A 14611-nucleotide genomic window follows, 5' to 3' on the forward strand; every position below is an offset into this window, starting at 1 on the left:
GGACAGAGTGCAGTATGTAGGGACACGGGACAACAGAGACCGGGCCACGCCCTGCTGGCAGCCTTTGCCATCCCTCGCCTGGACCGCTTGTGTCCCCGGTAATCCCCGCTGCACGCGCCTCCCTAGCCACAAAGCTGGCTGCTGCCTGCTCCTCAGAACCCTCCAGCGACTGCTTCTGGCTTCCAGGATGCCTGCAGCACTTCCCAAGACCTCCTCCTCCACTCCCCTGCCAAGCTCTCCCAAGCTCTGTCAAACTGGCCCTGGCCTCCTGGCCCTGCTCACTGGCCTTCCTGCTGGAATGCTGCCGTGGCTTTCCCACCCAGCCGCACAGCCAGTCTTTCCAGGCTTAGTTCAGATGCATCCTCCAGGAAGCCTTCGCCGCCTGCCACAGTACTCCTGGGTGCTCCTCCCTCCCTCCCAGCACGGGTGTGTTCACTGATGGGGCTCTCCCCCCTTGGAGGTGCAAAGATGGTAAGGGCATGCCTGTGTGAATTAACACATGGAGGAATCACTGTGTAATGAATGGAAGCCCAGGGCACCTCCCCGGGTCCCTTGATTCTCCCAGCTCTGACTGAGGAAGCCCCGGGCCGTGTAGCATGAGCACCCAGGGGGCTGCTGGCTTTGCTGGCTGTTCCCACTGCCCTGGGCCAGAGGATCCAGTCGGGGCTCCCTAGCATGATGGTCCAACAACTGTGGGGAGGCCTGGTCCAAGAGAAAGTGGACGGGCTGTCCGGATCCCAGACCACACCCAGAGCTGAGGAACCTCAGTACCCGGAGACTGCCGCGTGGCCTGTCAGAAACAGACACAGGCCCTGTAACCTGGGGCAGCTTAGCCCCAGAGCCTCAGTCCTCACGTCTGTAAACAAGAGTCATGTCGGCTCCTAAGGCCGGCCATGGTCTGCCCGCTGGGAGGCAGTTCTCACCATGACCATCTCGCCCCAGGGGCTTTGTTCATGTCATCACACTGAAAATTCTCATCAACCTGCTTTAGGACTTTTGTGCCCATTTTGTGCGTTAGGAAACTAGGCTCATGGAGTTAAATAAGTTGCTTGAGATGACTCGCTACAAGTGGCAGGACCCAGCCAGACTGGGCCATGCCAGTACCCTGGACCCTGCTACCCTAGAAAGCTCCTTCCAGCTGACCGCACACCTCACACAGTGAGCTGGACTGTAGGGGAGAAGGATACGAGAGCTCCCCTGGCAACTCAGACGCGGGGGACAACTGTTGGGCTCTGCCGGGGACGAGGGACTTCAGTCCCAGGCAAACCAGGACACGCTGGCCACCCTAGTTCTAACACTTTGAAAGAACTGGAAAGTGCATAATGGTTCATTCAAAATAGTTTGCTGACAAAGAATATCACATTAGGCCCATCCCTTTTAAATAGATGGACATTTCCTAAGACGGAGCCCGGGGGAAGCAGACAAGAAAGTTTCTGACTTCCTCGCCCACAGCCCGATTCCAGTGGTCATCCTAGCCCCTTGAGGCCACATATTGCCTTCAGTCCCATGTCAATTCCGCCACCTCCCTGGCCCCAGCTGCCTCGCCAGGCCTGGTGCTGGGTACAGAGCATTCAAGAGTGACCAAAACACAGACCCCTCCCCACAAGGAGCCACCAGGCCAAAAGGCAAAGGATGACAGCACAGCATGGTAAGGGCCGGGCAGAGGGAAGCCCAGGGGACGGGCAGTCAGGGAGGGCTCCCCAGAGGAGGAGCTATCTCCTTAATGTGAGCCTTAGGTAGGAACTAGCAAGGCGGCAAGCTGGGGACTGCATCCCAGGCACCTGGGACGGCGTGGGCAAGCTGCCGAGGGGTGGCGGAGCGTGCCTGTTCCAGGAATCCCAGGTGTGACAGGAACACGGCAAAAGGGCAAGAGGAGAGGACAGAGAGAGAAGCCTCACACAGGAGGCCTTTTCTTCTTTAAAATTTGCTTTTCGTCTTTCTTTTAACTTGGCAGTGCGTACAACATGGAACTCCTCCAGGTGGATAGAGAGCTGTCTAACTCATAGTCTTTCAGAGCTGCGTCACGCCCCATGCTGTGTGCGCTCCAGCCGTTAGTCATGCCGCCTTGGAGGGCACGCGGGACTTTTCCAGGTTCTTTTGCTGACGCCATGAACAACTCTTCAGGAACCAGCTTTCTGTGGAGTGGAGTCCCAGATGTGAGGTGTCAAACGCACACTGTCACGTTAAAAAGGCACTAAGTTGTCACAGCCCCACTAACGACACACGGGAGGGCCCTTTCGCTGGGTGTTTTGTTTTGTTTTTCAAATTATTGCCGAGCTGACAAATGAAAAGTAGCAAGTCGCTGTTACTTTCACTTTTATTTCCTGACTCCTGGTAAAGTGGAACCTCTTCTCATTTGTTTTTTTTTTATTTTTTAAAGATGTCCCGTCCCCTGATTGCCTGGTTCAAAGATTATTCGCACGTTTGGACACATCTAGATTGTCTGTGCTTTATTTGGAGGAGCTCTAGATGTCATAAATAGCAGTCTTTAATTGTTATATGTGTTATTCGGCCCTAGAACTGTGCAAACATCACCGACCCTGACGAACCCGCACGCTTTAACTGGGCCCTGGACCCCAGTGATCGCAGCCCCCGCTGCGCGCTGGACTCTCCTGGGAGCTGTGAGTCCTGACGCCTGGACCCCACCCCCAGACACCTGGATTTCAGTGGTTTGGGGTGGGCCCAGAAATCAGGATTCTTTTCAAGTGGTAAAATTCACATAATGTAAAAGTCATCCTATGAACCATTTTAAAGTGAACAATTCAGTGGTGTTTAGTACATTCTCAGTAGAGTCCAACCGCCAGCTCTATCCAGTTCCAGACGGTTTTCCTCACCCCAAAGGAAACCCCATACCCATCAGCAGTCACTTACTTTCCCCACCCCCTAGCCTTTGGCCACCACTAATCTACTTTCTCTGTCTGTGGATTTATCTGCCCCGGACATTTCATATAAATGGACTGCTAAGTGGCTTTTGGTGACTGCCTTCTTCCACTCGGCAGGATGCTTTCAAGGTTCGTCCGCCTTGTAGCGTGTATCAGTACTCCCTTCCTTTTCGTGGCTGAGCAGTGCTCCACTGTGCGGTATATCACATTCTGTTTGTCATTCAGCTGCTGCTAGACCTTTAGGTTGTTTCCACCTTTTGGCTATTGTGAATAGTGCTACTACAAACACTGCGTACAAGCTTTTGTTTGAACAGCTGTTTTCGAATCTTTTAGGTATATTCCAAAGAGTAGAATTGCTGGGTCATACGGTAACTCTGTGTTTACCTTACTGAGTAACCACCAAGCTCTTTTCCACAGCAGCTGCACCATCTTTCATTGCCATGGTCTCAGGAATTTTTTAAATTCCCCAAGTGATTCGAACATGCAGTCAAAGCTAAGAATTCCGTCTTACTAAATCTTTAATGACATTTCTGATCTTGATCACAGCAATTGTACCTTGTTAATTACCTATTTATTCTGGGATGAACTTCACCAATTTATATTCTGAAAGGAAATCACCTATTTTCTGCACATTTTCAAAAGTGTTGCCAGGGGCCGGCCCCATGGCTGAGTGGTTAAGTACTTGTGCTCCACTTCGGTGGCCTGGTGTTTGCCGGTTCAGATCCCGGGCACACACCTACACACTGCTCGTCAAGCCATGCTGTGGTGGCGTCCTACCACCACACAGAAGAGCTAGAAGGCCTTACAACTAGGATACGCAAATATGTCCTGGGGCTTTGGGGAGGAAAAAAAAGAGGAAGTTTGGCAACAGATGTTAGCTCAGGGCCAATCTTCCTCACGAAAAAACCCCTAAACCTTTAAAAGAAAAAAAAGTGTTGCCATACAATTGCATTTAATGATTTCTTGTTTTAAATGTCTTACATACCTGTGATTCTATCTCTTTTCTTCTTTCTAATCTTATATACCTTTGTTCTTTATTCTTCTCCAGCTTTATTGAGGTATAATCGACAAATAAAATTCTCTATACCTAAAGTGTACAATGTGAGGATTTGATACACATATACATTGTGAAATATTTACGACAGTCATGTTACCGTGTCCGTCACCTCACACAGTTACCTTTGTGTGTGTGTGGTGAGAGCACTTAAGATCTACTCTCTTAAATTTCAAAAACATAATACAGTATTATTAAGTATAGTCATCAAGCTGTGTGTTAGATCCTCATAGCTTATTCATCACAACTGGAAGTTTGTACCCTTCAAACAACATCTCCCCCAAAATTCCACATAAGTGAGATCATACAGTGTTTGTCTTTCTGTGTTTATCTCACTTAGCGTAACGTCCTCCAGCTCCACCATGTTGTCACAAACGGCAGGATTTCCTTCTTTATAAGGTGGAATAATATTTTTCAGTTGTGTGTGTGTGTGTGTGTATATATAACATGATATTTTGTTTATCCGTTCATCCATCTAAGGACTCTTAGGTTGCTTCCATACCTTGGTTTTTGGGAATAATGCTGCAATAGATGTGGAAGAGCAGACATGTCTTCAACATATTGATTTCATTTCCTCTGGATAAATCCCCAGAAGTGGAATTGCTGGATCATGCGCTAGTTCTATTTCTAATTCTTTGAGGACCCTCCATACTCTTTTCCATAGGGGCTGCACCAATTTACATTCCCACCAACAGCGCACAGGATTTCCTCTTCTCCACGTCCTCACCCACATTCGTTGTCTCTTGTCTTTCTGCTCACAGCCTTTCCGACAGGTCTGAGGTCAGATCTCAGTGCAGTTTGGACTTGCATTTCCCTCACGATCAGTGATGTCGAGCACCTTTGCATCCACCTGTTGGTCATCTGTATGTCTTCTTTGGAAAAATGTCTCTTTTGGCCTCTGCCCATGTTTTGATTGGATTATTTGGTTTTTTGCTGTTGAGTTGTATGAGGTCTTTATATATTTTGGATATTAACTTCTTATCAGATGTATGGTCTGCAAATATCTTCTCCCCTTCTAGAGGTTGTCTTTTCGTTTTGTTGATGGTTTCCTTTGCTGTGCAGAAGCTTTTGAGTTTGATATAGTCCTTCCTGTTTATTTTTGCTTTTGTCTTCTATGCTTTTGATGTCTTATCCAAAAAATCATTGCCAAGCCCAAAGTCAATGAGCATTTTCCCTATGTCTTCTTGTAGGAGTTTTACTTACATTTAAGTCTTTAATCCATTTCAAGTTCATTTTTGTGTATGGTGTGAGATAGGGGTCCAGTTTCATTCTTTTCAATGTGGCTTTCCAGTTTTCCCAGCACCATTTATTGAAGAGACTGTCCTTTCTCCATTGTGCATTCTTGGTGCCCTTGTCAAAGATTAGTTGACCATGTCCATGTGGGTCTATTTCTGGGCTACGAGGAGGCCCTTTCAAGTCTGGACTTGATTTGAGTGTTCACAGAGATCCCCTGAAAAATTTTAAGGGACTCAACATTAGGTTTAAGGACCACATGTCCAACTGTCTTAGATGGCCAATGATGAGACCCAAGCCTAGAGAGGGCAGGAAATCACCCAAGTTCACACAGCAGAAGGACTCAGGGGAAATGGGCAGACCTCACACTCAGGCCTCCTGCCCCCAGCCCAGCACTGTCTGGTGAAAAGAGCCATCCCCCCCATGCCAGCTCCAGCCGCTAACTGATGAGCATAACTTTTAACAAATTTATTTTAAGATCTTCTACAAATGTGGATAATCCTCATTTCTTTCTCCTGAAAACCCCTTGGAATTCCGCTTGGAAGGGCTGAATACTCAAATCACCAGGCAGTTCTAACAGGGGCTAATCTTCCATTTATTTACTTTAATCTTGAATTTTGTCCTTTTTCATTTAGAGTCCCCCGGATTTGAGACTTCAGTAAGAGCTAAGATAGAAGCTGTCTTGGCCTTGAGAAAAGTCTCTGACAGATCTTTGTCATTTGGGGGCACACACACCCTTCCGCACCACGAGGCTCCAAAGCTCAGAGCCCAGCAACACTGCTCTCCCTGCACACCTGGGGTCCCTGGAGTCCACATGAAGACCCTATTCCTGTCCCCAATTGGTAATGAGAGCTCCCCCATGCTGGAGTGTGTCAGAGGAGGCCTAGGAGGAAGCTGGAACTTTCACCACCATCTAGCAGCAAGGAGCTCAGCCCCCACTCCCACCCGCAGAGTCGGGGAGACCACGGGAAGAGGGGCCCTCCCACCCCTGCCCGCACTGGCAGGCATCCCTCCCCCCGCAGCGTGTCCACGGGCCACACGAGACCAGGATCCCAGCCCGCCTGGCAGCGACGAGGCTGCATCCCTCCCCACCTGCTAAGATCTGGAGTCTGGAAGACCCCAAACACCCAGGGTTCAAATGAAAATCCCTCATTACACCAAGAACCAAGAAAACCTCAACTCAAATGAGAGCAGTCAATGATAACAACAACAGTCATCTCATGCCAACACTGACTGGACACAGATGTTGGAATTATCTGACAAGGATTGTAGCAGCCCTGATAAAATGCTACAATGATGACACAGAAGTGCAATGATGAGCACACCTGAAATAAGTGAAAAAACAGAAAATCTGAACAAAGAAATAGAGTATCTAACAAAGAACCAAAAGGAAATTTTAGAACTGAAAAAATATAATCACACACACAAAAAAACTCTCAATGGATGGGCTCAAAAGTAGAATGGAGAGGCCAGTATTACCCTGACACCAAAATAAGAAAAGAGGGCGCAAGGAAAGAAAACTACAGTCCAAGCCCCTCACAGACATAGATGCAGAAATCCTTAACAACATACTAACTAACAGAATTCAACAATAAATAAAGAGAATTATACATTATGATCAAGTGGGATTTAGTCAAGGTATGCAAGGCTGGTTCAATATTTGAAAATCCATCAGTGTAAGCTACCACATCAACAGACTAAAGAAGAAAAATCACATGATCATATATCAACTGATGCAGAAAAAGCACTTGCCAAAATTCAATACTCATAAATAATTTTAAAAAAACTCAAAAAATCAGAAATAGTAGGGAACTTCCTCAACTTGATAAAGACTATGTACTGGGGCTTTGGGGAAGGAAAAAAAGGAGGAAGATTAGCAACAGATGTTAGCTCAGGGCCAATCTACAGAAACCTATAGTTAACATTAGACTTATAGCGAAAGACTAACAGTTTTTCTCTAGGATTGGAACAAGGCAAGGATGGTCACTCCCCACCACCATTCAACAGCATACTGGAAGTTCTAAGTCAGTGCAACAAGGCAAGAAAAGGGAAGGGAAGGACAGGTGCAGATCAGAAAGGAAGAAATAAAGCTATTCACAGGTGACACAACAGTCTATGAGGACCAAGGAATCTCCAAAACCACTCTGAGAACTGGTAAGTGATTTCAGCAAGGTTCCAGGAAATAAGCTCAACACACAAAAATCCACTGTATTTCTATATACTAGTAACGGACACATGGAGCCAAAACCAGAAGCACAACACTGCAACTGTGCAAGAAAAATGAAATACAAGTAAATCTAATAAAACATGTACTTGACTAGGAGCTGAAAACTACACATGCTGAGGAAAGAAATCCAACTCTGAAACGAAGGGACACGTGGCGTTCATGGACAGAAAGACTCAATTTAGTAAAGGTGTCAATTCTCCCCAAATCGATCTATAGATTTAATGTAACTCCTTTCAAAACCCAGCCAGAATTTCTGAAGACATAGACCAGATTGTTCGAAAGTTCATATGGACAGGCAGAGGAATTAGAATATCTAAAACAATTTTAAAAAGAAAAATGTGAGAGAAAGCCCTCTACTCAACTTTAGGACATATACAGCACAGGAGTGAAGACCAGCACAGGAGTGAAGACCACGCAGAGAGGCAGACGCGAAGCAGAGGAACGGAAGAGAGAAATCAGAAAGAGACCCACACAAACGGGGCTAACCGATTTTTGACAAAGGTGCAAAAGCAATGGAGGAAAGAGTCTCTTCAACAAATGGTGCTGGAGGAAATACACATCTAAAGGCCAAAAAGAATCCTTTACCCAAACCTCACACCATCTACAAAACGTATCCTAAAATGGATTTAAATGCAAAACATAAAACTGTAAAACTTTTACAAGAACATATAGGGGAAAGTCCTCAGGCCGTAGGACTTGGTGAACAGTTAACTTGACACCAAAAGCACTATCCACAAAAGAGAAAGAGTAAATAAATTGTACCTCACTAAAATTTAAAACTTTTGCTCTGTGAACGATCTTAATGAACAAACACACTAGACTGGGAGAAAGTATTTGCAAACCACATAGCTGACAAATGACTTGTTCTAGAATATACAATGAACACTTTTATATATATATATACACATATTTCTAAAGGCCAACAGTAAAACTAACAAACAACCCAATTAGACAACGGGCAAAAACGCAGAGGAGACCCCTCTCAGAAGAGGATGCACAGATGCCGCATTAGCACATGAGATGTCCCCTCACCAACCACCGCGGAAGTGCAGTCAAGACCAGGACACCTTGCCACTACCTGTCCCTCTTCCCCTGCCACAGGGAGCAGCTGCTCCCCGCAAAATTTAGAAATGAAGAGAAGGAAGAGCCCCTCTGTGACCATCGTCACGCCAGACAGCAAAAGCACGAGGGAACCGGGAGCCAGGCAAAGCCCACCTCGGCGGCCAGGGCACTCACGGGCTTCCCCTGGGCACGCAGGGCTGGGGGTGCTGCCGCTCTCCAGTCCTGGCTGGCAGCCTCCAGAGCACTCCCCTCCTTTTCCCGTGACTGTTGGTTAAGCCAATTAACAACCTGGCCTCAAAAAATGCCAGTGAGCTTTGCGTGCCTCACATGCAGCCATAGGAATGACTGGCAGGAGATGCCGTGCTCCCTCCCTAAAGAGAAATGGGCGAGAACTTAGCCAGATGTGCAAGCCATCAGGGAGTTAGCAGCCCGCCCACAGCAACCGGGGCTGGTGGGGGGGGGTGCTGCGGGGGTGGGAGGTGGGGAGGGCTTGGACCCTGAGGCTCGGAGCCACCCGGAAGGCGACCTGGTGGGGGAAGCAGGAGCCCTGCCGGAAGACGTCTGAGTCAGGATCCTGGCAGAGGCTGCCATACTCTGTGACCTGGCGATCCTGCCTCCTTCCTGCAGAGCTGCGATGGCCCACAATGCACGGTACTCACCCCCACCCGGAATCCAGCTGGAGGCGGCCTTTTACCGGCAGTGCCAGCTTCCTGGAGTTACACCTGGGCATTCTTTCGCCCAGCAGCATTTGTCGGGCACTGAGGCACCTCTGTCTCTGCCCAGTATTTGAATCCCCTGGTTTTAGAGGTGAGAATGCTAAAGCCAGAGAGCATAGGCCACATGCTCAAATTCCAGGGCGAGAGAAAGGCAGGACAGGGAACAGGGCCCTGGCCTCCCCAGGCCTGCCCAGTGAAAAGAGGAAAAGCAAGGAAGGATGGGCAGAGTCAGGACCCAGCGACGCCCAGGTTCCTGCACACGCTCCCAGCACCGTCAGCTCTACAGGCAGTCTGACAACTCCAGCCTTCAGAGGGACCCCGTTTTAGAACATACAAAAGATGAAAACATGCACTTTCCAACCAAAATCTTTAACGAAATAATCACTGGCAGCATAAAAGGGTTCTTTCCTTTCAAAATTCTTTTTGTAACAAAGGTGCTCGTGTAATACACTTAAACTTGGAGGCGATGTTCTAAATTCTTCTTTCTGAGACAAAAGCCCGTGTGAACCAAGGCTGTAGCCCTGGCAAGGGTTTCTGCCCAGCTGCAGCCCACCTGAGGCCCCAGCGTGGGGCAGTCCCAGGAGGCGTCAGGCCAAGAGGCTGCCCTGGAGCGTGTGGCCCCTGGAGAAGCCCTCAGTCCACGTGCAGTCACACCCAACACAGCTTCCCGGGGAGCCTGCTGCCCGTGGTGGACAGCCTCAGCCCTCAACTCCCAGCAAGGGCAGAAATGGTGGTCTACCCTCTCCACTTGGTTGAAACATATCCGGTGCACCTTGGGTATGTCTACAATTCAAATTAAGAAGCTTAAAAGTCTCTCCCGCAGGAAAGGACAGAAACTCTCAAAGCCTGGCCCAGACCAAAGGTCATTTGTCATCTCACTCTTTTGTTGGAAGTATTGGTGTTCAAAAACCTTCTCAGATTAAATCAGGTTCCTTTATAGTCTTTTACATTTTTTCATACTATAAACTGTTTCCAAAAAAACAATTTCTTATGTATTACCTTATCTGACTCCACAACAACCCTGCAAGGCACCAAGATTCAGAGAGGTTAAGGGATCTGTCCAAGGTCACACAGCAAAGTAGCAGCCTTAGGACAAACGTTTCCTGCCTCCACATCTGGTGCTGGTCCCACTGTCCCCAGGCCTGCCTGAAAACAGTTCCTTAACGTCCTGTCCTCAGCACAGCTGATTTCTTCCTCAATCAACTGGCTAGCCAACATTTCTTTTCAGTTGTAACAGATAGCAGAGGCTGGCTGCCACAGAGAGAAGGGAAATCAAAACTAAACTAAGGTCATTTCCAAATCTAAGAACAAAGACGACCAGAGGAGTCACGCCACTCAAGTACAGAGAGACGCGTGGTCTGACCAAAACCTTTGCTCTCCTACTGCTCCTGTTAAGATGTGGAAAGAGAATGAACTCAGGGATTACTTCAGAGGCAAAGGGAGGAGAAAACGGGGAGCCTGATGCTCCTCGAGCAGAGGCAGGCCCGGGGTGGGGTGGGGTGGGGCTCATCTACATGTGTGAAAGAGCCAGCGGGACAGGGTCTGGAGCTCCAAGTGCTCGGGACACGGTAGGTACTTACACACATTGACAGGAGGAATGGGATTCGATTAGAAATATGAAAGCAAAGCTAAGGCATGGGGAAGCACAGACGAGGCCTGCAGTGAGTGAACATGGAGGTGAGAACGGCAGTCCCCCACTGAGTGGGTGGGATTAGGTCAACACTGCAAAGGGCTGCAGACCCAGAGAAGAGGAAACCGGGGTCGGGGGATCCCACCCCCTCACACAGGGCGATGACCATGGATTCAGAGAGTTTACCTCTCCCAGACTGTCACTGAAGAACACTCAAAGAACTCTAAGAAAACTGAAGCCAGAAGGAGGTGATGGCACAAGAAATAATGATAAACAACAAAATGGGTAAAGAAGTTTGCAAACCTATTCAAGCATTGACTATATAAATAATACATTGATTGTATGAATCAGTATAATAATACTGATTTGCAAATATAAGACAGTGGAACTGAAATACTGGGTGTCAACACCGTGTCCCGTGGGCACGGGATCAGGCATGGGTTGCTCAGGGTAACTGTCAAGGCTGCTGCGCCCGGACCCGCACTCTCCCTGCAGGGCTGCCCTGCCTCCAGCACGGGAGGGCCCCTCATAAATGCCCTCCTCTGCCGGCTATGAGTGCTAGTTTAAGTTCAAGGCATTAAAAGGTAATCTGTCTGCCTGGAAAAGGTTTACAAACAGGGGGCTGCTGAGATCACTAAGGCAGGACCGGTTTGTTGTAACTATAGGCGTCCTATCTCAGAGATGACAACCACAGCATCAGAACACACGGCAAGACTCACCACTTCCGGTGGGCCTATGTCTGTCACCTCGACTCATTTTACACTAAACCTGTGAGGTGGAGGGAGCACGACTCAAACGAGACAGAGAACCTGCCTGAGGTCACACAGCAAGTGGTGACAGAGCGGCTGTGTTTCCAGTAGGCCATCTGCCTCCGTCATGGCACAAGTTTGCTCCCTGCAAACCTCACCTTGGAGAACACCGCTCTGGTCAAAGGGACCCTCGAGGAGATCCCTTTTGCTAATTGCTGATGTGGTGTGAGGTCTGAGCGGGAGGCCTCCACAGCTCTCCTCCTGCAGGGTACACCGCCTGCAGCATGTGTCAGGGAACTCAAGGCGAGTGGGCGCAGGGAAGACCAGGTCAGACACATGGAGAGAGGCCAACACAGGGGGCTTCAAACCCCGTGGGGAGGAGTCTGGGGGTCTCGAAGGGAAGGAGCAATCACCCCGAGGGAAGATGGGGTGGGCATACGCACTGCCGGGCATCAAAGGCCAACATCAGGACTGTCTCGAACTCCCAACGCACAGGGAGTGAGCCTGCCTGGTAGGCTCTGTGACTGCTGTCTCTGTCTAGTCTCAAAGTCTGGGGCCCTTTAAGACAGCATATCTCCTTGGAAAAGTGACTGCCTGTGAGTTTCTTGAGGACGCCCACGTGGCTGACCCACCTCCACGTGTCCAGGGTCCTCTCGGTCACGGGCAGGCAGCAAAGGATCCTGAACGCACCAGTGCGGACGAGCCAGCCCTGCCAGGTGGCCGGGAGAGGGGCCTCAGCGTCGTCCATCCCATAAGCCTCTGTTGACTGAGCCGGAAGCTGCCTGGTGGGTCCCAGCTGACGCGGATTCAGGCTGGGTGGAACGCACAGCCATACAGAAAAGGGCAAATCCCCCACACGTGATTTCCCCTTAGACTCTGCTTACGGTTGTTTTTGTTTTCATAGTCTAGGAAAGAAAATACTACGCATTTGTTTCTTATTAATTTACACTCAAATCATTAAAAACATGTTTTGCAATAATTTTTAACATCACAAAGCTCTTTTTTTTAACCTCATACGTCATTTAGTCCTCTTTTCTCAAGGAAGAGGAAAATGTATTTTTGCCAAGAATAAAGTCCTCGCTTTAATTCGGCTCAGCTTTTAGTCCCGGGCTGGTAAACTCGCGCGGGGCTTGGACAAGCTGAGAAGGGAAATTGTACCCCCACCCAAAGTCTCCAAATACAGCCCAAGATTGTAACAAGCATGATCTACACACACACACACACACACACACACGCCAAACAAAACTGGGGATGAAGACTAGATGGGGTCTACGACCTTGGCCTCTGCCCACATCCAACGGGCCCCCAACAGAGACATCCTAGGGGATCTAGACGGGAGATTTTCAGCTGGGGAACCCCACACGCTGGGCAGCCGCAAGCCCCCCTGGGAGATGTGGCTTTGAGCAATACTCTGTGCTGGGGAGGACGCACAGCCAGGCAAGGCTGGTGACCAGCACACCTGGGCTCTCCGAGTGCTGGGCATAAGAGGTGGCAGGCAGCACGGCACCAAGCCCACACTAAAGGAAGACTGGGCACCTGTGGAACACGAGAGAACTCTGCTTTGTGCGTATACAAGAGAGCAGGGCCACACAGTAAACCAGTCACCCAGACACTACCAGTGCCCAAGGGCAACCAAGGTGGGATGGAAGAAGTGCGGGGATGGTACTAACGCAACTGGGCATGATAACACTGCAGTGAGGACTGAGCCGAAATTATCCCTGATCTGTGCACGCTTAGAGTTATGGACCAAATATTAGCATCCCCCCAAAATTCGTATGTTGAAGCCCTAACCCCCCATATAATGGTGTTTGGAGATGGGGCCTGAGTGAGGTCATTAGGGGTAGTGGAAGCCATGAGGGCAGGGCCCTCCTCATGGGATTAGTGCCCTTAGAAGAAGAGACACCAGAGAGCTAGGTCTCTCTGCATGCACACACACTGAGGAAGGGCCATGCGAGCACATAGCAAGAAGGGAGCCATCTGCAAGCCGGGCAGTGGGCCCTCACCACAGCTCAACCATGCTGGCCCCCTGACCTCGGACCTGCAGCCTCCAGAGCGTCAGAAAATATATTTCTGTTGTGTAAGCCCCGAGTCTGTGGTATGTTGTTATGACAGCCCAAGCAGACACAACTCTTAGTCTGAGAGCTTTATTCCCTGCAAGGAATCCTCAAAGGCCTGGAGTTTGCAAGCATGCTGCCAAGACCTGAGAACGAAAACTACTGGCCAGGCTGGGCAGAAGGCTGCTGAGTGGACGGGTAGGAGTCGGTCCCTGTCCACAGCAAGTTTGCCATCTGTCCTCCTTCCTGCCTTTGTCCCTGGTTCAGTGAGGATGCCTTCTTCCCTGCCCCCCTCCTCAGCCCACCCCGTATCGGAGGCCCCTGCTCCTTCGCACAGCACTTCCTAGGAAGTCCAGGCGCCTGGTCCCTCTTCAGCGTGGCAGAGGGCCTCCCCAGACTGCACCTCGCAGGTGCCCTTAGAACTCCTCTGGAGCCCTAACAGTGCGAGGCCGGGCCCACCCTGAGGGCCGACTCTGCGGCTCTGGGGATCTGCATTTTGGGCAAGGGCCACACACATTCCTGGTGGGGAACTGCTGATGAGGGGAAGCTCTAAAGCCTTTAGGCCCTGGGCTGCCTTGGAGTCCCAGCTCTCCCCCGACGAGCTGCATGACCTGAAGCACATTGCTCGAACTTCCTGAGCCTCAGTTTCCTCACACATTATGTTAGAAAAAAGGGGATCACAAACTCACTTTCCTTCTGGCTGGAAGTAATCCTCTCTTCCTTCCTCCAGAGAAGCACTGTGAACCAGAGATTTCCTGGGTCCTTGTACGTCAAAAACGTCCTTATTCAGCTATCACACAAAATTGATATTTTAGCTGGGTGTAGAATTTTAGGCTCAGAGTTACTATTTTATTCTGCACTTTGTTAATGAGAAGACTGATGTCATGTGATTCTCATTCCTTTGTAGACAAAAAGGTTTTTTTTCTTTGGTTTATTTCTTACTGTTTTGGTTTTTCTCAGAGCTCTCACCATTCATGTTCTGAAATTTCAATATAGATGACCAG

General features: G+C 49.2%; 1 long non-coding RNA gene across 2 annotated transcripts in view; it reads right to left on the reverse strand.

Annotated features, from left to right (window-relative positions):
- The window catches only part of LOC123285360 (uncharacterized), a 102247-nt gene extending 89924 nt beyond the window's left edge, over window positions 1–12323 (reverse strand). For both annotated transcript variants that reach the window (XR_006527106.2, XR_011502726.1), the window contains exon 1: window positions 12186–12323. This is a non-coding gene — a long non-coding RNA (uncharacterized lncRNA). The remainder of the gene's footprint in view (window positions 1–12185) is intronic.
- Between the last annotated feature and the right edge of the window lie 2288 nt (window positions 12324–14611).

The sequence above is a fragment of the Equus asinus genome, chromosome 4, assembly GCF_041296235.1.
Source record: "Equus asinus isolate D_3611 breed Donkey chromosome 4, EquAss-T2T_v2, whole genome shotgun sequence".
In the NCBI taxonomy this organism is placed as follows: domain Eukaryota; kingdom Metazoa; phylum Chordata; class Mammalia; order Perissodactyla; family Equidae; genus Equus; species Equus asinus.